At 38.3% G+C, this 21,458-nt stretch overlaps 1 long non-coding RNA gene across 8 annotated transcripts in view; it reads right to left on the bottom strand.

The window, feature by feature from the left end:
• The window catches only part of LOC116810182 (uncharacterized), a 302,975-nt gene that overhangs the window by 4,582 nt on the left and 276,935 nt on the right, over positions 1–21,458 (bottom strand). For 5 of the 8 annotated variants that reach the window (XR_009212508.1, XR_009212511.1, XR_009212509.1 and 2 more), the window contains 2 exons: positions 6,717–6,847; positions 3,999–4,100 (listed from right to left, as the gene is read on the bottom strand). This is a non-coding gene — a long non-coding RNA (uncharacterized LOC116810182). Of the gene's footprint in view, positions 1–3,998; positions 4,101–6,716; positions 6,894–7,702; positions 7,950–21,458 lie in introns of all 8 variants that reach the window. The other 3 variants (XR_009212510.1, XR_009212513.1, XR_009212514.1) reach the window with 3 other exon arrangements.

Genomic DNA, 21,458 nt, shown 5'->3' with positions numbered 1-21,458 from the left:
ATGTTGAATAGGAGTGGTGAGAGAGGGCATTCCTGTCTTGTGCCAGTTTTCAAAGGTAATGCTTCCAGTTTTTGCCCATTCAGTATGATATTGGCTGTGGGTTTGTTATAGATAGCTCTTATGATTTTGAGATACGTCCCATCAATACCTAATTTATTGAGAATTTTTAGCATGAAGGGTTGTTGAATTTTGTCAAAGGCCTTTTCTGCATCTATTGAGATAATCATGTGGTTTTTGTCTTTGGTTCTGTTTATATGCTGGATTACACTTATTGATTTGCGTATGTTGAACCAGCCTTGCATCCCAGGGATGAAGCCCACTTGATCATGGTGGATAAGCTTTTTGATGTACTGCTGGATTCGGTTTGCCAGTATTTTATTGAGGATTTTTGCATCAATGTTCATCAAGGATATTGGTCTGAAATTCTCCTTTTTGGTTGTGTCTCTGCCGGGCTTTGGTATCAGGACGATGCTGGCCTCATAAAATGTGTTAGGGAGGATTCCCTCTTTTTCTATCGATTGGAATAGTTTCAGAAGGAATGGTACCAGTTCCTCCTTGTACCTCTGGTAGAATTCGGCTGTGAATCCATCAGGTCCTGGACTCTTTTTGGTTGGTAAGCTATTGATTATTGCCACAATTTCAGAACCTGTTATTGGTCTATTCCGAGATTCAACTTCTTCCTGGTTTAGTCTGGGGAGGGTGTATTTGTTGAGGAATTTATCCATTTCTTCTAGATTTTCTAGTTTATTTGCGTAGAGGTGTTTATAGTATTCTCTGATGGTAGATTGTATTTCTGTGGGATCGGTGGTGATATCCCCTTTTTCATTTTTTATTGCATCTATTTGATTCTTCTCTCTTTTCTTCTTTATTAGTCTTGCTAGCGGTCTATCAATTTTGTTGATCTTTTCAAAAAAACAGCTCCTGGATTCATCAACTTTTGAAGGGTTTTTTGTGTCTCTATTTCCTTCAGTTCTGCTCTGCTTTTAGTTATTTCTTGCCTTCTGCTAGCTTTCGAATGTGTTTGCTCTTGCTTTTCTAGTTCTTTTAATTGTGATGTTAGGGTGTCAATTTTGGATCTTTCCTGCTTTCTCTTGTGGGCATTTAGTGCTATAAATTTCCCTCTACACACTGCTTTGAATGTGTCCCAGAGATTCTGGTATGTTGTGTCTTTGTTCTTGTTGGTTTCAAAGAACATCTTTATTTCTGCCTTCATTTCGTTATGTACCCAGTAGTCATTCAGGAGCAGGTTGTTCAGTTTCCATGTACTTGAGTGGTTTTGAGTGAGTTTCTTAATCCTGAGTTCTAGTTTGATTGCACTGTGGTCTGAGAGACAGTTTGTTATAATTTCTGTTCTTTTACATTTGCTGAGGAGAGCTTTACTTCCAACTATGTGGTCAATTTTGGAATAGGTGTGGTGTGGTGCTGAAAAAAATGTATATTCTGTTGATTTGGGGTGGAGAGTTCTGTAGATGTCTATTAGGTCCACTTGGTGCAGAGCTGAGTTCCATTCCTGGGTATCCTTGTTAACTTTCTGTCTCATTGGTCTGTCTAATGTTGACAGTGCAGTGTTAAAATCTCCCATTATTATTGTGTGGGAGTTTAAGTCTCTTTGTAGGTCACTCAGGACTTGTTTTATGAATCTGGGTGCTCCTGTGTTGGGTGTGTATATATTTAGAATAGTTAGCTCTTCTTGTTGAATTGATCCCTTTACCATTATGTAATGGCCTTCTTCATCTCTTTTGATCTTTGTTGGTTTAATGTCTATTTTATCAGAGACTAGGATTGCAACCCCTGCCTTTTTTTGTTTTCCATTTGCTTGGTAGATCTTCCTCCATCCCTTTATTTTGAGTCTATGTGTGTCTCTGCACATGAGATGGGTTTCCTGAATACAGCACACTGATGGGTCTTGACTCCTTAACCAATTTGCCAGTCTGTGTCTTTTAATTGGAGCACTTAGCCCATTTACATTTAAAGTTAATATTGTTATGTGTGAATTTGATCCTGTCATTATGATGTTAGTTGGTTACTTTGCTTGTTAGTTGATGCAGTTTCTTCCTAGCCTCGATGGACTTTACAATTTGGCATGTTTTTGCAGTGGCTGGTACCGGTTGTTCCTTTCCATGTTTAGTGCTTCCTTCAGGAGCTTTTTTAGGGCAGGCCTGGTGGTGACAAAATCACTCAGCATTTATTTCTCCTTCACTTATGAAGCTTAGTTTGGATGGATACAAGATTCTGGGTTGAAAATTCTTTTCTTTAAGAATATTGAATATCGGCCCCCACTCTCTTCTGGTTTGTAGAGTTTCTGCCGAGAGATCAGCTGTTAGTCTGATGGGCTTCCCTTTGTGGGTAACCCAACCTTTCTCTCTGGCCGTGCTTAACATTTTTTCCTTCATTTCAACTTTGGTGAATCTGACAATTATGTGTCTTGGAGTTGCTCTTCTCGAGGATTATCTTTGTGGCGTTCTCTGTATTTCCTGAATCTGAATGTTGGCCTGCCTTGCTAGATTGGGGAAGTTCTCCTGGATAATATCTTGCAGAGTGTTTTCCAACTCGGTTCCATTCTCCCCGTCACTTTCAGGTACAACAATCAGACGTAGGTTTGGTCTTTTCACATAGTCCCATGTTTCTTGGAGGCTTTGTTCGTTTCTTTATGTTCTTTTTTCTCTAAACTTCCCTTCTTGCTTCATTTCATTCATTTCATCTTCCATCGCTGATACCCTTTCTTCCAGTTGATCGCATCTGCTACTGAGGCTTCTGCAATCGTCACATAGTTCTCGAAACTTGGCTTTCAGCTCCATCAGCTCCTTAAAGCCCTTCTCTGCATTGGTTATCTTAGTTATACATTCATCTATTTTTTTTTCAAAGTTTTTAACTTCTTTGCCATTGGTTTGAATTTCCTCCTGTAGCTCGGAGTAGTTTGATTGTCTGAAGCCTTCTTCTCTGAACTCGTCAAAGTCATTCTCTGTTCAGCTTTGTTCCATTGCTGGTGAGGAACTGCGCTCCTTTGGAGGAGGAGAGGTGCTCTCCTTTTTTGAGTTTCCAGTTTTTCTGCTCTGTTTTTTCCCCATCTTTGTGGTTTTATCTACTTTTTGTCTTTGATGATGGTGATGTACAGATGGGTTTTTGGTGTAGGTGTCTTTTCTGTTTGTTAGTTTTCCTTCTAACAGACAGGACCCTCAGCTGCAGGTCTGCTGGAGTTTGCTAGAGGTCCACTCCAGAGCCTGTTTTGCTGGGTGTCAGCAGCGGTGGCTGCAGAACAGTTGATTTTTGTGAGACCACAAATTCAGCTGTTTGATTGTTCCTCTGGAAGTTTTGTCTCAGAGGAGTACCCGGCCGAGTGAGTTGTCAGTCTGTCCCTACTGGGGGGTGCCTCCCAGTTAGGCTGCTCGGGGGTGAGGGACCCACTTTAGGAGGCAGTCTGCCCGTTCTCAGATCTCCAGCTGCATGCTGGGAGAACCACTACTCTCTTCAAAGCTGTGAGACAGGGACATTTAAGACTGCAGAGGTTCCTGCTGTCTTTTTGTTTGTCTGTGCCCTGCTCCAGAGGTGGAGCCTACAGAGGCAGGCAGGCCTCCTTGAGCTGTGGTGGGCTCCACCCAGTTCGAGCTTCCTGGCTGCTTTGTTTACCTAAGCAAGCCTGGGCAATGGTGGGCGCCCCTCCCCCAGCCTTGCTGCCACCTTGCAGTTTGATCTCAGACTGCTGTCCTAGCAATCAGTGAGACTCCATGGGCATAGAACCCTCTGAGCCAGGTGCGGGACACAGTCTCCTGGTGTGCCGTTTTCTAAGCCCATTGGAAAAGCACAGTATTAGGGTGGGACTGACCCGATTTTCCAGGTGCCGTCTGTTACCCCTTTCTTTGACTAGGAAAGGGAACTCCCTGACCCCTTGTGCTTCCGAGTGAGGCAATGCCTCGCCCTGCTTTGGCTCGCGCACAGTGCGCTGCACCGACTGTCCTGCACCCACCATTTGACACTCCCTAGTGAGATGTAACCGGTACCTCAGAAGGAAATGCAGAAATCACCCGTCTTCTGTGTCGCTCATGCTGAGAGCTGTAGACTGGGGCTGTTCCTATTCGGTCATCTTGGCTCCACCACCTGTCCTACATTTTAAACACATTAAAATGTACAATGATTTCAGAAAATCATCATTTCCTCTTTTTTTCTTCTTCTTTTACGATTTGATTATGTCTTCTGACATCTGTTTCCAATCCCATGTAGACACTGGAAACAAATCAATGTAACTAGCATATGTTCATTTTAGTCCCTCATCTTCTACCTAGTGACAATAATAATAATAATAATAATTAATAATATTAATCACTATGTGCCACTGACTACAAGGCACGAGGTATGTTATGTATACTTTTCATATTTAATCCTTCTACACTTTGGAAACTGTATGTTTATAGATGAGAAGACAGAGTACTAGAAAATTAAATAAATTTCTGAAGATGACACAATTGTTTAGTACCAGAGCATGGATCTGAGCCTAGCTGACCTAACTCATGAGCCACTTTAATAACCACCATGTTATTTACAGTTTCTCAGCTCAGATGTGCAGGTCCCTGGACAGCCTCCTTCCCCTGTTCCCTCCCTCACAGGCTGGCTATCATTTTACTCTATTCCCATAGCACCTGAGATCCCTTTTATTAACACACTAAACCCGCTGCATTTTAAATTAATTGAGTTAGAATCAAGGAATATACAATGTAAAAAGCCCATCTCTCCCTCAGCCCTTGAACACTTTCAGTTAAAAGTGCATTTCTAGGAATTTCCTCATGTATAGCATAAGTAAATCAGTATTTCCAGTGTGGAAAAATTATTCCAGAAGACATATGCTCCTTCAGAATTCTTGTTTCAGAATTCATGAAAAACATTTCAGAATTACAAATGTTTGTAGAGTGTGCTAGAGCAAAAAGCTTAATGTGTGGAGGAGAAAAGTTTCATTCTGGTAACTATTTCCTAAACCACCCATAGATTCTGTACTACTCTGACATTTGCTGGATGTGTTAGTTTCTTTCTTTTTTTTTTTTTTCTTTGAGACAGAATCTCACCCTGTTGACTAGGCTGGAGTCCTGCCTCAGCCTCCCAAGTATCTGGGATTACAGGCATGCACCATGCCAGGGTAATTTTTGTATTTTTAGTAGATACGAGGTTTCACCATGTTGGCCTGGCTAGTCTCAAACTCCTGACCTCAAGTGATCTGCCTGCCTCGGCCTCCTGAAGTGCTGGGATTGCAGGCATGAGTCACTGTGCCTGGCCAGTTTATTTTTTTAATTAGCAAAGAATAATGTTATTTAGCTTGAGCATGGTGATGGTTAATTTTATGTGTCAACTCACAGTACTCAGATATTTGGTCAAACAAGAGTTTAAATGTTTCTGTGAAGGTATTTCTTAGATCAAGTTACCATTTACGTCAATAGAGCGCAGTAAAGCAGATTACCCACCCTAATGTACGAGGGCCTCCTCTAATCACTTGATGATAGAAGAAAAATACTGAAGTCCCCTAATGAAATGGGGATTCTGCCTTCAGACTGCATTTGGAATGGAGCTGCAGCAGTAACACTCCCCTAGCTCTTCAGCCTGCAGCCTGTCCTGCAGATTTTGGTCTTGCCAGCCCTGGCAATTTTATGAACCATTCCTTCATTTCTTAAAATCTCTCTCTCTTTGTGTGTGTGTAAATAACATGTAAATAATATATACATACTATATACATGTGTAAATAACATATGTATATATACATGTACAAAGGTATTACTTGGTTTTGGATTTAAAATTATTATAAAATCCACCAATTGTTTATATTTTAAAGGGAATTGTGTTTTTCTGTGGAAGAAAAATTGACTCATAACTATATAAGGTCTACTCCAAATCAATTTGTGTTCAAAGAGGCTATTTTTGGTAGTCCATTTTGTTTTTATAATAACAATTTTTCCAGATGAACACGAGAGTAGGGGTGCATCTCAGTGTGCTGGAGGACTAGGACATTGAAGTGTAGATGGCAACCACTGGAGGAGAGCATATGAGTTGCTTTCACAAAATATGCCTCACAATTCTTGCAGCTCAGGGGAAAGATCACTGTGGTCAAGACTCATGTGTTATGAGTCTACTTTTTTTCTTTTAACCAAAGCTAAAAGGTTGACAAGTGCCCCTTTGTTTATTGTTTTGGATACATTATTCCTCCAAAGTAAAGATACTTGTTTTATTGATCAAAATGAATGACAGCCTCATTCCTAGCAGTTAATAAGCTGAACATGCTAAACAATTACACATACAAATTTAAAAGAACAGGCTGTAGAATACTTGCATCTTGTAAAAAATGATTTAATAATAAATAAGAAAAGAAATAAACTAAAGAATCTCAGGAAATTTTGATTTGGGATTCTAAAAATAAGAATTTCTTAAAATCTGGAAGTTAAAGTTTTATTTTTTACTAAAACTACAAATAATTTTGACAGATTTTTTAAAAACCTGAAGGACAGCTGATTTAAAAAAAATAAGAAAAAGTGTCTTTAAAAAGGGCAATATTTTGCTTGGATAATTTCTATTTTTTTCATAAAAGTGGAGTAGAAATAGGCTCACAGAATTTGAGAACTTATAAGAACCTCAGATTGTTTATTCCCAAACTTTATACAAAAGAAGAGTAAACTCCTTGAGCTAAGTAACTTCCCAGTTCATCAACAGACTTCTGACAAATGCAGAATTAAGACTCAGACCTTCCAGAGTCCAATCCACATTACTGCCACCTCCCTAGTCAACTGGGATCTCATGCTTGTGTTGTTTCTCTCTGGTTCTTCTCTTGGATTCTTCTTTGTGTGGTTTTGAGTATCATCGTACTGTTATCATGCTGGAGACAGAGAGGAATGAAGCTCAGTTATGAACCCGAAGTCTTACTGTTTGGGAAAGAAATTTAGAAAAAGCCTTAAAATATCTCTACCATTTAACTGTACTGCATATACAGAGTGGATTAAGCCAAACCCATTGAGAAGCATATTGAAACAGAATAGTATCAGGAATAAATACATAGACAGCTAATATTTGGGAAGACCTAGCATAAGGAAGTTAGAAATTTTCCAGATCGTTACTGAATAACCTGGTTCATGCTATATGTTATTTTTCTCCTTAGCAGATATGTGTGTGGGGGTGTGTGTGTGTACAAGACACAAGAAAATGGCAAAGTTTGTACTATTGTAGAAATAACTGAGATTATATGATAGGCACTTCTGGATTTTCCAACTTCCACTAACATTAAAAAATGACTTCATCCCTTACCATTTAGGTTAAACATTTATTACTGAGAAGTCAGAACTATTTTTGTTTATATCTAGTGGGAACAAAAAAGCCACACACACAACAGACAAAAATCCTGGCAGTCATGGCGCTTGCATTATTTCCTGGTTGGCAAAATTGAATTTCTGGGAAATATGTCTATACTGCATAATGAATTAATGCAAAAAGCCTTAGTTTCATGATGGCCATTTTCTCTAACTGGCAGGTCCCCTAGCAGACCTAGTGAGCAAATATTCAGGGGGTAAGAAATAAAACAAACTCCATCCTGTCCATATAAACATGCATATTGATTTCTAAACATGTAACAGAAGAGGCTGAATTTCAGAAATGTCACACCAAAACAGAAATTTAAGCATTAACAATTGATAAACGGTATTGAAAAAAATGCTTGCTCTTCCTATACAGTACTTACATAATAGAGTCTGTGCATGTGGTCCCTCATCCAGAAATACCAGAAAGTAAAAGGTCTGATATTTCCAGATGTTTTGTGAGGTTAAATCTTGTCTCAGTAAAAGAGATAATGAACACTGGCATTGCCTGCAACAATCTCAACTGGACATAGAAATGGAAAAGTGAACGACTGCGCTCTTTCCAACTGACTCTGTCATTTGGCTGAATATTTGAGGATATTTTTAAGGTCTTTTTCCAGGAGACTGCCTCTATAATAAAAAAAAAATGATTCAAAACATTGAATGAAATGAAAATTGAAGATAAATCTAGTTGGCTTAGAAATGTGCTACAATAAAGGACAAAAATGAAAGAGACCATTTCTCTGATGTTTATTATCTGGCCTCATTTGGGGGCTTTAATCTCTGATATTTATACTCATACATGTTTTTTCCTCCCTCTTCTGCTTCCTCATCTTAAACGATTGTAATCTTGCAGTAAGAACTAAAAAGTCAGAGAGGAGCAGAGGGGCGATGTCGTCCACTTTAAACCAGGGCCACCCAAGCTCCTTAAGAAAGATAAGAATCCAGCCTCATCATCAAGATGTTCACAGAAAGCCACATAAATTTTCTTTGCAACCTATGGCAATATTTAAGAACTCACTAAACTGGGAAAGTAAACCTTGTAGTTAGCCTAAATTTCCAATTCTATTTATGGAGGCAGAAAACAGCTAGTTTTCATGCTTCACATAAAAACGAAATCACTCTTCTAGCTTCAAGCTAAATAGTCTTGCTTTCTTCAAACTTTCTTATTATGGAATATTTCAGAAATGCCAAAATGTAAAATAGTACTGTAATAAACACCCCTAACACTTGCTATTAAAATATTAATCATTATAAGTATAATAAAATATTTCTGTGTTTTTCTCTCTCTGGATATTCTACTCCTCTTTTCCTCCCCAACATAAACACCATTCTGATTTCATGTTTATTGTTTACATGCATGTTTTATTCTTATGTTGGTATGTACCCAATAATAAGCTTTAATATACTGTCAATTTTTTTCTCTCAATATAATGTTTTGGAGACATTTGTCATTGAGCCAAATTGCTCTCCAAAGTGGTAGAACCAATTCATACAATCATATCCTCCTTTATGTATTTTTAAAAAAATTTCCAGGTGTCTAATACCATTTGTATTAAACAGGAAAACATAGGGAATAATAACTGATAAACAATAAATCCTTTTTCCCTTTTATGTTTTCTTTCTTGATTTAACTTATTTTGGAATGGTGATGGTAGAAAGGCGACTAGGGAGTGGTAGCCATTCCCAGTGAATACTCAGTTTCCTGTTGACTTGGTGCTTATATTAGTTATAATTTTGTCTCAGTATCGAAATAAAACAAAACAAAATCAAACAATGACCAAGAATCTCATAATTGAAAGTTATAATGAGATTTCATTTGCTTCATTGTTCTGTATTTAGATTATGTATCTTAGAATAACAGAATAATGGTATTTCAGTCTATTGTACCTGGCTACTTGAATCTCCACATATTAGTGATGTGAAGCTAAAGGATGGCACTTCAGTGTTCCATCTGGGAGAAGCACTTGAACCACTCAAGAAGACACAGGATAAATTTGTATTCCTGATTATTCCAGCATTAAGCAATCAGTGCTATAATTTCCAATTTACATCTTACTTAATTCCCTTATTCCATGGTTCTTAAACTGGTTCATTCTTTCTTGATAGGCTACTATCTGAATCAGCCTAAATTCAAAAGATAGTCAAATATATTTTCTCCATTTTGAACACACTGTTTATGATGTGTTCATTGAATAGTTCTTAAGATTTGTCTTTATATTTTCATGTTGCTCACATGCAAGAAAATCACTACCACCTCATATCGTTTAAACAGGATTTTTGACCTGATATTTAGTACAATGATTTGGAATTTTCATAAGAAAGTATTACTCCATCCTTGGAAACTTTTATTCCTAGTATAGAAACAGAGTAAAATTAAAGTAGCTTTGGGTAAATTTGTACATTTGGAAGCATTTAGCTATTTTTAAAAATCTCAAACATGGAGGCTGCTGTATCTCTAATTTTTGGCTTTTTTGGCTCTATGATAAATGGCCCCACTCCATCACTAGCCATGAAAAGCATTATGTTCTAATGTTTGTTTTGTATTTGGGTTGCTTCTGAGCTACTCATCAAAACCTTGATGTTGTGGTTTTAATATAATTTTCATAGAAACATTAAGAACAGATGTATGAACCAATCAAAAGGCAGAAAATATGTAAATATGGTAATTAAATCAGCATAAAAGAGTAGTGTGCATTTTTTTCTGATTACCACAAAGAAACATAAAATTATTATTTACTCATTGGTATAGAAATATGTTCTTAAATAAAACAAAAGTAACATGCCTATATTTTTTACAGTTTTACATAATTCAGTGGCATTAATTTCCATCAATGGAAATTATTACAGTTTAACTATGTGGTAACTTTTTCCTAAAATGGAATCCGTATCAATTTATTTTACATCTAATTCAATACAAAAACAGTTCCAATGTCATGAATTACATTTCAAATGTTAAAACGACATATTTCATATAACAAAAGAAAAACGGGCCAGGTGCAGTGGCTCATGCCTCTAATCTCAGCACTTTGGGAGGGAGGCTGAGGTGGGCGGATCACTTGAGGTCAGGATTTCAAGACCATCCTGGCCAACATGGTGAAACCCTGTCTCTATTAAAAATACAAAAATTAGCCAGGCGTGGTGGTGCGTGCCTGTAGTCCTAGCTACTTGGGAGACTGAGGCACAAGAATCGCCTGAACTTGGGAGGTGGAAGTTGCAACTATATCTATATGTATCTATATGTATATCTATATGTATATATACACACACATATATACACACATACATATATATGCCTGAATATAATTTGTCTAGATAATACGATAAATTCTTTGGGTACATTTGCATCAAATATGCAGTTAGAAAACATTTTTGGATGCTTTATAAGGAGGCATTAATTTTGATATTTTTTTCTTCTACTCCTCATCACAATTTCAAAGAATCTTAGAAGAGTCTAAGATTTAGTTTGACTACCTATTTTAGAGATTTGACAGTAAGACAGTTGCACAGTTAGTTGAGAACAGAAAAATAAAATTTTAGTTTACGGATGTCTGGTTCTTTTGTACCTCCTACATAGTACCTGTGAAGGGGAACAAAATAAAATTCTAATGATTGAGTTTTACTCTTTGATCACAATTCTAATAAGATCTTCGGTCACAGATCTAATCGCTTCTTGTTGATTATTGTTTGGCAATGGTGACTTTTCCATTTTTCTTTTCTTTTCTTTTCTTTTTCAGACGGAGTCTCACTTTGTCGCCCAGGCTGGAGTGCAGTGGCTCCATCTTGGCTCGTTGCAACTTCCACCTCCCAAGTTCAGGTGATTCTTGTGCCTCAGTCTCCCAAGTAGCTAGGACTATGGGCACACACCAACACGCCTGGCTAATTTTTGTATTTTTAGTAGAGACAGGGTTTCACCACGTTGGCCAGGCCAGTCTTGAAATCCTGACCGGAAGTGATCCGCCCACCTCAGTCTCCCTCCCAAAGTGCTGAGATTACAGGCATGAGCCACTGCACCGGGCCCATTTTTCTTTTGTTACATGAAATATGTCGTTTTATAGCCTTCTAGCTTGTATTCAGTTCAGTAATCGTTCTTATTTTAGCTCCCCTGTCTATAATGTCTTTTTTCTCTTTCTGTTATTAAGATATCTCTATATTATTAGTTTTCAAAAAAATATTAAAATGTTCCTTGATGTATCACACCCAGAGAATTTTTCAGTTCAAATTTTTTCTTTTTAACTTAAATTATTTTAAGTTCAGGAGTATATGTGTAGATTTGTTATATAGGTAAACTTGTGTCATGGGGGTTTGTCATACAGATTATTTAGTAGTCCAGGTATTAAACCTAGTACTTATTAGTTATTTTGCCTTATCCTGTCCTTCCTTCTACCCTCTACCCTCCTGTAGGCCCCATGTTTGTTGTTCCCCACTATGTGTCCATCTGTTTTCATTATTCAGCTCCTACTTGTAAGTGAGAATATGCACTGTCGGTTTTCTACTCCTGAGTTAGCTTGCTATGGATAGTGGCCTCCAGCTTTCTCCATGTTTCTGCAAAGGACATGATCTCATTCTTTTTATGGCCACATAGTATTCTATGGTATATATGTACCATATTTTCTCTATCCAGTCTACCATTAATGGGCATTTAAGTGGATTCCTTGTCTTTGCTATTGTGAACAGTGCTGCAATGAACATGTGCCTGTATGTGTCTTTATGCCTGTATGTGTCTTTATGACAGAACAATTTACATTCTTTTGGGTATATACCTAGTAATGGGATTGCTAGGTCGAAGGATAGTTTTGTTTTTAGGTCTTTGGGGAATTATCACACTGTTTTCTGCAATGATTGATCTAATTTACACTTCCACCAACAGTGTATAAGCGTTCCTTTTTCTCTGCAACACATATTGTTTTTTGACTTTTTTTGATAAGCATAAATGTTTATTTACAATAAAATACGTATGTTTAATAATAAAGGATTTCCCCAAATCACTAGAAATAAAAGTGATTAAATTTGTTGATAAACTAAGGCTTTTTTTTATTATACTTTAAGTTTTAGGGAACATGTGCACAACGTGCAGGTTTGTTACGTATGTATACATGTGCCATGTTGGTGTGCTGCACCCATTAACTCAACATTTACATTAGGTATATCTCCTAATGCTATCCCTCCCACCTCCCCCGACCCCACAACAGGCCCCAGTGTGTGATGTTCCCCTTCCTGTGTCCATGTGTTCTCTTTGTTCAATTCCCACCTATGAGTGAGAAAAAGCGGTGTTTGGTTTTTTGTCCTTGCGATAGTTTGCTGAGAATGATGGTTTCCAGCTTCATCCATGTCCCTACAAAAGACATGAACTCATCATTTTTTATGGCTGCATAGTATTCCATGGTGTATACGTGCCACATTTTCTTAATCCAGTCTATCATTGTTGGACATTTGGGTTGGCTCCAAGTCTTTGCTATTGTGAATAGTGCTGCAATAAACATACGTGTGCATGTGTCTTTATAGCAGCATGATTTATAATCCTTTGGGTATATACCCAGTAACGGGATGGCGGGGTCAAATGGTATTTCTAGTTCTAGATCCCTGAGGAATCGCCACACTGACTTCCACAATGGTTGAACTAGTTTACAGTCCCACCAACAGTGTAAAAGTGTTCCTATTTCTCCACATCCTCTCCAGCACCTGCTGTTTCCTCACTTTTTAATGGTCGTCATTCTAACTGGTGTGAGATGGTATCTCATTGTGGTTCTGACTTGTATTTTTCTAATGATAAGTGACGTTGAGCTTTTGTTCATATGCCCAATGGCTACACATATGTCTTCTTTTGAAAAATATTTGTTCATGTCCTTCGCCCACTTTTTGATGGGTTTGTTTTTCTCTTGTAATTTGTTTTAGTTCCTTATAGATGCTGGGTATTAGACCTTAGTCGGATGCATAGTTTGCAAAAATTTTCTCCCAATCTGTGGGTTGTCTGTTCACTTCATTGATAGTTTCTTTTGCTGTGCAGAAGCTCTTTAATTAGATCCCATTTGTCAATTTTTGCTTTTCTTGCAATTGTTTTTGGTGTCTTAGTCATTAAATCTTAGCCTATTCCTATGTCAAATGGTATTGCCTAGGTTGTCATCCAGGGTTTTTATAGCTTTGGGTTTTACATTTAAGTCTTTGATCCATTATGAGTTGATTTTTGTATATGGTGTAAAGAAGAGATCCAGTTTTAATCTTCTACATAAAGCTAGTCAGTTATCCCAGTACCAATTATTGAATAGAGGGTCCTTTCCCCGTTGCTTGTTTTTGTCAGCTTTGTGAAAGGTCAGATGGTTTTAGGCATATGGCCTTATTTCTGGGCCCTCTATTCTGTTCCATTGCTTTATCTATTTTTGTACCAGTACTATGCTGTTTTGGTTACTGTAGCCCTGTAGCATAGTTTGAAGTCTGGTAACGTGATGCCCCCAGCTTTTTTTTTTTTTTTGGGTTGCCTTAGCTATTTGGACTTTTTTTCAGTTCCATATGACTTTTAAAATAGTTTTCATTAGTTCTGTGAAGAATGTCCTTGGTAGTTTGATGGGAATAGCATTGAATCTATAAATTGCTTTGGGTAGCATGACCATTTTAATGATATTAATTCTTTCTATACATAAGCATGGAATGTTTTTCCATTTGTTTGTGTCATCTCTGATTTCTTTGAGCCGTGTTTTCTAGTTCTCATTGTAGAGCTCTTTCACCTCCCTGGTTAGCTATAGTCATAGGTATTTTTTTCTTTTCGTGGCAACTGTGAATGGGACTGCATTCCAGATTTGGCCCTCTGCATAATGGTGGTTGGTATATAGGCATACTAGTGATTTTTACATGTTCATTTTGTATCCTGAGACTTCACTGAAATTGTTTATGAGCTTAAGGAGATTTTGGGCCAAGGCTATGGGGTTTTCTACATATAGAATTATGTCATCTGTGAACAGGAATATTTTGACTGCTTGTCTTCCTATTTGGATGCCCTTTGTTTCTCTCTCTTGCCTGATTGCTGTGGCCAGGACTTTCAATACTATGTTGAATAGGAATAGCAACAGAAAGCATCTTTCTCTAGTGCTGGTTTTCAAGGGGAATGCTTCCAGCTATTGGCCATTCAGTATGATGTTGGCTGTGGGTTTGTCATAGATGACTCTCTTATTATTAAGAGCTTTAAACATGAAGCAGTGTTGAATTTTATCGAAAGCCTTTTTTGCATCTATTGAGATGATCACATGGTTTTTGTCTTTAGTTCTGTTTATGTGATGAATCACATTTATTGATTCACATAAATTGACTAAACCTTATCCCAGAGATAAAGCCTACTTGATTTTAGTTGATATTGTTTTTGATGTGCAGCCAGATTTAGTTTGCAAGTATTTTCTTGAAGATTTTTGCATTAATATTCATCAAGGATATTGGCCTGAAGTTTTCTCTTTGTTGTGTCTCTGCAAGGTTTTGGTATCAGGATGATTGTAGCCTCATAGAATGAGCTAGAGAGGAGTCCACCTCCTCAATTTTTGGAATAGTTTCCGTGGGAATGGTGCCAGCTTTTCTTTGTACATCTGCTAGTATTCAGCTGTGAATCTGTCTGGTCCTGGGATTTTTGGATTGATATGCTACTTATTACTGATTAAATTTCAGAGCTCATTATTGGTCTATTCAGGGATTCAGTTTCTTCTTGGTTCACTCTTGGAAGGGTATATATATCCAGGAATTTTATTAATTTTTTCTGGATTTTCTAGTTTGTGTGCATAGAGATGTTCATAATATTCTCTGATGGTTATTTGTATTTCTGTTGGGTCAGTGTTAATATTCCCTTTGTTGTTTCTGATTGTGTTTGTTTGGATCTTCTCTTGTTTCTTTTTTATTAGTCTAGCTAGTGATCTATTTTATTAATATTTTTTAAAAACCACCTACTGGATTTTTTGATCTTTTGAATGGTTTTTCATGTCTCCATCCCTGATTTTGGTTATTTCTTATCTTCTGCTATATTTGGGATTGGCTTGCTCTTGGTTTTCTAGTTTCTTTCATTGTGATATTAGGTTGTTTAGTTGAGATCTTTCTAACTTTTTGATGTGAGCTTTTAGTGCTATAAATTTCCCTCTTAACACTTCCTTAACTGTGTCCAGAGATTTTGATGTGTTGTATATTTGTTCTCATTAGTTCCAAAGAACTTTTTGATTTCTGCCTTAATTGCATTATTTACCCAGAAGTCATTCAGGAGCAGGTTATTCAGTTTCCATGTAATTATATGCTTTTGAGCAAATTTCTTAGTCTTGATTTCTAATTTGATTGCACCATGGTCCAAGAGAGTAGTTGTTATGATTTCAGTTCTTTTGCATTTGCTGAGGAGTGATTTATGTCTCATTATGTGATTAATTTTGGAGTATGTGCCATGTGGTGATAAGAAGAATGGATATTCTTTTGTTTTTGAGTGGAGAGTTTTGTGGATGTCTCTCAGGCCCGTTTGATCCAGTGCTGAGTTTAGGTCCTGAATATCTTTGTTAATTTTCTGTCTCAACGTATCTGTTGAATACTGTCAGTGTGGTGTTGAAGACTTCCACTAATATTGTGTGGTCTAGTCTCTTTGTAGGTATCTAAGAACTTGCTTTATGAATCTGGGTGCTCTTCTGTTAGGGGAATATATATTTAGGACAGTTAGGTCTTCTTGTTTAAACGAACCTTTACCATTATGTAATGTCTTTGTCTTTTTTTATCTTTGTTTAAAGTCTGTTTTGTCTGAAACTAGAATTTTAGCCTCTGCTTTTTACTATTTATCATTTACTTGGTAGACTTTTTCCATCCCTTTATTTTGAGTCTATGGGTGTCACTGCATGTGAGATGGGTCTCTTAGAGACAGCATACCATTGGGTCTTGCATTTTTATCCAGCTTGCCACTCTGTGCCTTTTAATTGGGGCATTCAGCCCATTTACATTCACAGTTAGTATGGATATGTGTGGATTTGATCCTGTCATCGTGATATTTGCTGGTTATTATGCAGACTTGTTTGTATGGTTGCTTTACAGTGTCATTGGTCTGTGTACTTAAGTGTGTTTTTGTAGTGGCTGACTAGTCTTGCAAATTTAATGCTTCCTTTGGAAGCTCTTGTAAGGCAGGTCTGGTATTAATGAATTCCCTCAGTATTTGCTTGTCTGAAAAGGGATCTTATTTCTCCTTTGTTTATGAAGCTTAGTTTGGCTGGATAGGAAATTCTTGGTTGGAATTTCTTTTTTTTTTTTTAATGTTGAATATTGGCCTCCAATCTCTTCTGTCTTGTTGGGTCTCTCCTAAAAAATCCACTGTTGGTCTGATGGACTTCCCTTTGTAGCTGACCTGACCTTTCTCTCAATCTGCCTTTAACATTTTTCTTTCATTTTGACCTTGGAGAATCTGATAATTATGAAGATTTTCTTGTGAAGTAACTTACTGGAGTCCTCTGCATTTCCTGAATTTGAATGTTGGCCTTTTTAGCTAGGTTGGGGAAGTTCTCATGAATGAAATCTTGAAATGTGTTTTCCAATTTGATTCCCTTCTCCCTATCTCTTTCAGGGACACCAATGAGTCATAGATTTGGCCTCTACATAATGCCACATTTCTTGGCAGTTTTGTTTATGTGTCTTTATTCTTTTTTCTGTATTCTTGCATGATTGTCTTATTTTTAGAAAGCCAGTCTTCATGCTCTGAGAGTCTTCATCAGCTTGGTCTATTCTGCTATTAATACTTGTGATCGCATTATGAAATTCTTGTAGTGCATTTTTCCACTCTATCAGGTTGTTTAAGTTCTTTTTAATAATGGCTATTTTGTTTGTCAGCTTCTGTATTGTTTCATTGTGATTTTAGCTTCCTTGGATTTGGTTTTAATGTACTCCTGCATCTTAATAATCTTTGTTCCTATCCATATTCTTAATTCTATTTCTGTCATCTTGGCCATCTCAGCACAGTTCAGAACACTTGCTGGAGAGGCAGCGTGGTTTTTTGGAGGAAAGAAGGCACTCTGGCTCTTTGAGTTGTTAGGGTTCTTGTGCTGGTTCTTTCTCATCTTTCTGGACTGGTGTTCCTTCAGTCTTTGAAGTTGCTGTCCTCTAGATTTTTTTCTTTTATCCTATTTAATGGCATTGAGGGTTTGATTGTGGTATAAGATGGGTCCAGTCTACTGGATTCATTTTTGGAAGATTTTAGGGGACCAACAGTCATCTCCCAACTCCTGGACTGTGTGTTCTATCTCTGGAGGACTTGTAACAGGCCCCAACTTTGTTCTCTGGTTCCTTGAGGTTAGGAACCCACTGCATGGGGCGGGGGTGCCTAAGTGCTTTTGGGCCACTCTTGATTGCATTCTGATACATGCTGCCAGACAAAGCATTTCATAGGGTGATGGCAGTGGGATCCATTCTCATTCATATGTGCCAGCAACAGTGGCAGTGTGGTGGGGTGCACACCCATCGGCTATTGCAGGGTGCTAGTGGGTGTTGGGGTGCCTGCCTTCATGCAGGTGCTCACAGCAGTGGCAGAGGCAGTATTATTGGTGTGGGCAGGGGGCATCCTGTTGGTGACTGTATGCATGGTTGCATTGTTGGTGGTGTTAGCACAGGGGAGGAGCACTGGCGGGCACAGGTCTTTGTGTACCCTCTGTGGCCACTCAGGGCAGGGGAGGGTCTATTGTTCTGTGTGCCTAGTTTCACTCCCAGTGTTGGTGCGGGGGTGGGGCTAGTGGGCTCTGTGCCTGCCAAGGCTCCAACTTCAATGGCAGTATGGTGCATGAGGGAAGGCAGAGTGCACTCCTGCTGGCAGGGTCCACACATACATGCGCCCTGGTAGGGCAGAGTAGGCAAAGTGTCCCTCCACCACACATGCCGGCAAAGCAATGTAGGGGTGGCCATGGACCCTGGGGAAGCTGCAGTGGGAAGGGGGAGTGGGTGGGTTGGTGTATGGCAGTGAAGGCTGCCCTACTGAAGCTGTCCACTGTTCAGGAATGATCTACCAGTGCAGAAGCTATGATGCAGGCCCCCAGGGCACCAGAGGCTGCAATGCAAACAGGTGCAGCCAGGCTGGGAACCCAGAAGAAACCAGTGGAACAAGGGGTGCTTAGGTCACACCACCCCATCTGAAGGGCAAGACAACACTGCAGAGTTTTGTTCCAACAGTTCCCCTAGGGCTAAAGTCTCCTATGGGAGCAAGTTGAGCCTGAGGGGATGGGTGGCCCTACTCTACTACAGATGCTCCTACAGCAAGCCCTATAGGCTCTGCATCAGCTGGCCTGCTGCCCCTACCACTTCTCTAAGCAGCTCCCCCTGCCAACTCAAGTGTCCCTAGCGGTTGAGAGGGGTTTCCTCTTGCTGGGATTCCAGAGGCTCATGGCTAGAGCAAGTTGTTTGCTGCCAGTTCAACTCACCCATTCCCCTGGAATAATTGGGGGCCAAGAATGAGTCTTGGTGTGCAGAGTGGTTCCCAGCTTCTTCCCCTTCAGCCCAGTTTCTGTGTTTTCTCTCCATTCACTGTCAGTGCCCTCCCTCTGAAGATCTTTTAGGAGTGTGCCAGTCATCCCAGTCCCTCAGTGGCAGCAGTTCTACCTGGCTGCATCTAGTGGGCCATCTTGCCCAAATCCAGACATTTTTTACTTTAGAAATTTCATGATTCTACTTTTATACCTTCCATTTCTTTTAAAGCCAAATAACATTTTTCCATATTAATTTTTCCCAGTTGGCAAAAATGTCTGTGATTTGATAAAAGAATCTTTAAAAACATGCTTATGGTTGCATTATATTTTGTTTTGTTGTTTATGTATTTGTTTTGCAAATTGGAATTTCTACCTATTAGAGACAGAAAATCTGCCTGTGGTTCCTGGCTCCTACTCTTACTATTCATTTGAATGGACAATTTAATGTAAGTTCTTGGTATGCAAAATAAGTCCACAAAAATCCCACCCTGGTGTACTGATTCACTAAAATAATATGCATGAAAATGTTTTGTGCAATAACTAGATAAATGCAGACTATTTATTTTTCATTAGACATTTAATAAAATATTTATAAGAAATAGCTTTCTGTAGAACTTTTTTTACTTGTAGTATTCAGAGCCTGGTTGCTAGCTATCTAACCATTAAGGTGCTGTCTAAATATGAATATTCACATTTCATGTATTGTCATGGGGAAAGTGCACATAAAAGAAACTAAATATTTCTCAAATACAACATTTTTTCCATTGGCACACTTTAAATCTGTATGTAAGTATCTTGAGTCTTTTTGCAGCTTGAAAAACTTGAAGCATTGTCTTTGGGTCCAAAGAGTACCAAATCTTTCCCAGGGAGTGCTACAAGAGGAAGATTTCCTGCCATTTCAGAAGGTTCTTCAACTCATGCTGCTATTTCTCCAACTGGAAGAACTTCCAGATGCTCTTTCAATATTACAGACTAACTGGTGAAACTCTGCAGTCTAGGAAGAGGAATAACATTGATGGTTTTTTGTTTGTTCCATGGTTCTTAGATATAAGGTAGGTGTCTTCAATTTCAAGTAAGAGAAAATGCATATTCAACTTGCTTACACAGTATAAGGATACATATTATCTCATATCCAGGACCCAGGTTCTTTCCATTGATATTTTCTACCATTGTCAGCGAGCTCATTTGTCCTATGGGTGGTGTTATAAGCTGAATTGCCTCTCCCCAAAATTCATATGTTGAAGCCCTAACCTCTAGTACCTCAGACTATAACTATTCAGAGATAGAGCCTTTAAAGAGATGATGAAGTTGAAAGGAGGTCATTACAATGGGTTTTACTTCAATCTTACTGGTATCCTTATAAAAAGAGGAAATTTGGACACCCAAGAAGAGACAACAGGTGCACACGTGCACCAGGAAAAGACCATGTGAGAATCCACTGAGAAGACTCAAGGTGAGGGCCCTCAGGAGAAAGCAACCCTGCCAACAGTTTGATCTTAGACTTCCAGCCTTGAGAACTGTGAGCAAATAAATTTCTGTTATTTAAGCCACACAGTCCATGGTATGTTGTTATGGCAGCCCTAATAAACTGATAAAGTTGGCTCTCCCCAGGGTTGCAAGACAGCTACCGCAGCTCACGTTACATCCACATGGAAGCACGAAGATGCCATTACTTCTAGCACCTTTGTCTTAAAAAGAAGGAAACCTTTCCAAAAAGCAAAAAAACCTGCTTCTCATATTCACATGTTGGGCATGGGAAACATTAAACTGGTCAGTGGTGCAGGGTGGGGGGTGAGGATGAGACTACCTATCATAACTGGTTCATCCCAACTAATATTTTCCCCTAAGGCAAGGATAGGGTCACCTCTCCCCAAGTAACATGAGGCATAGGTGGATACCTGTAGAAAATTGAGATTCTTTAGTAAGTAAGAAAAAGGAATATTGATTTAGAGTAAGCAGTATCTGCTACTGATATACTACTATATTCCAAACCAAAATCACCACATGCAATGCAGTATAGTGATTGTAACCCTTTTTACTACCCCTTATGATGGCTTTTTAAAATCTTGAGGTCCCAGTGCTCATTTTATCCTTATAAGAGAAGGTGTTACTCCTAATTTAGACTCCATTAGAGGAATATTACTTGTCGCTGTTCTACTTAACCTTAAAGGACCAGGGACAAAGATGATGGGTGTACTTTTGCATTCTAGCAAAAGAATGGAATACGGCTTTCCGAAACAAAGCGAGGCTGTGGGTAAATAATATTTGAGAGGGAATGTCTAAGATCTTCAAATTATTTTAAACAAACTCTTTTGTGTGCCTTCAAGTAATTTAAAAGCATATATTTACTGACACATAATCTATTTGCTAATTCCAGTTTCTTTTATTCATCCTAGCACATGCGGTATCTACAAGGACCTCTTAGTCCATAGATTTATCTAGTTCTCAGTTATTGTACTGGGTTGAAAGTATTAATTTTTATTCCTTTCAAAAGAATTTTATTTTGGTCCAGCTATTTAGATTTTACTTGTTAATTTCCTTTGCCCATTCTTCCTCTATTTTTTTCCCTTAAAAAACAATTCTCACCTCAACATCCCAAAGAGAAGATTCAATTTTAACACTTTAAAATGTGATCTCAGAGGCTGAGAGAAATGCTATACTAAACCCAGAATTATGTGGTTGGTTCTTTCTGGATGGG

The sequence above is a fragment of the Hylobates moloch genome, unplaced genomic scaffold (genome assembly GCF_009828535.3).
Source record: "Hylobates moloch isolate HMO894 unplaced genomic scaffold, HMol_V3 SCAFFOLD_2, whole genome shotgun sequence".
Taxonomy (NCBI): Eukaryota; Metazoa; Chordata; class Mammalia; order Primates; family Hylobatidae; genus Hylobates; species Hylobates moloch.
Note: the sequence above shows the minus strand (reverse complement) of the source record. Positions and strands in the feature narration are given on the sequence as shown.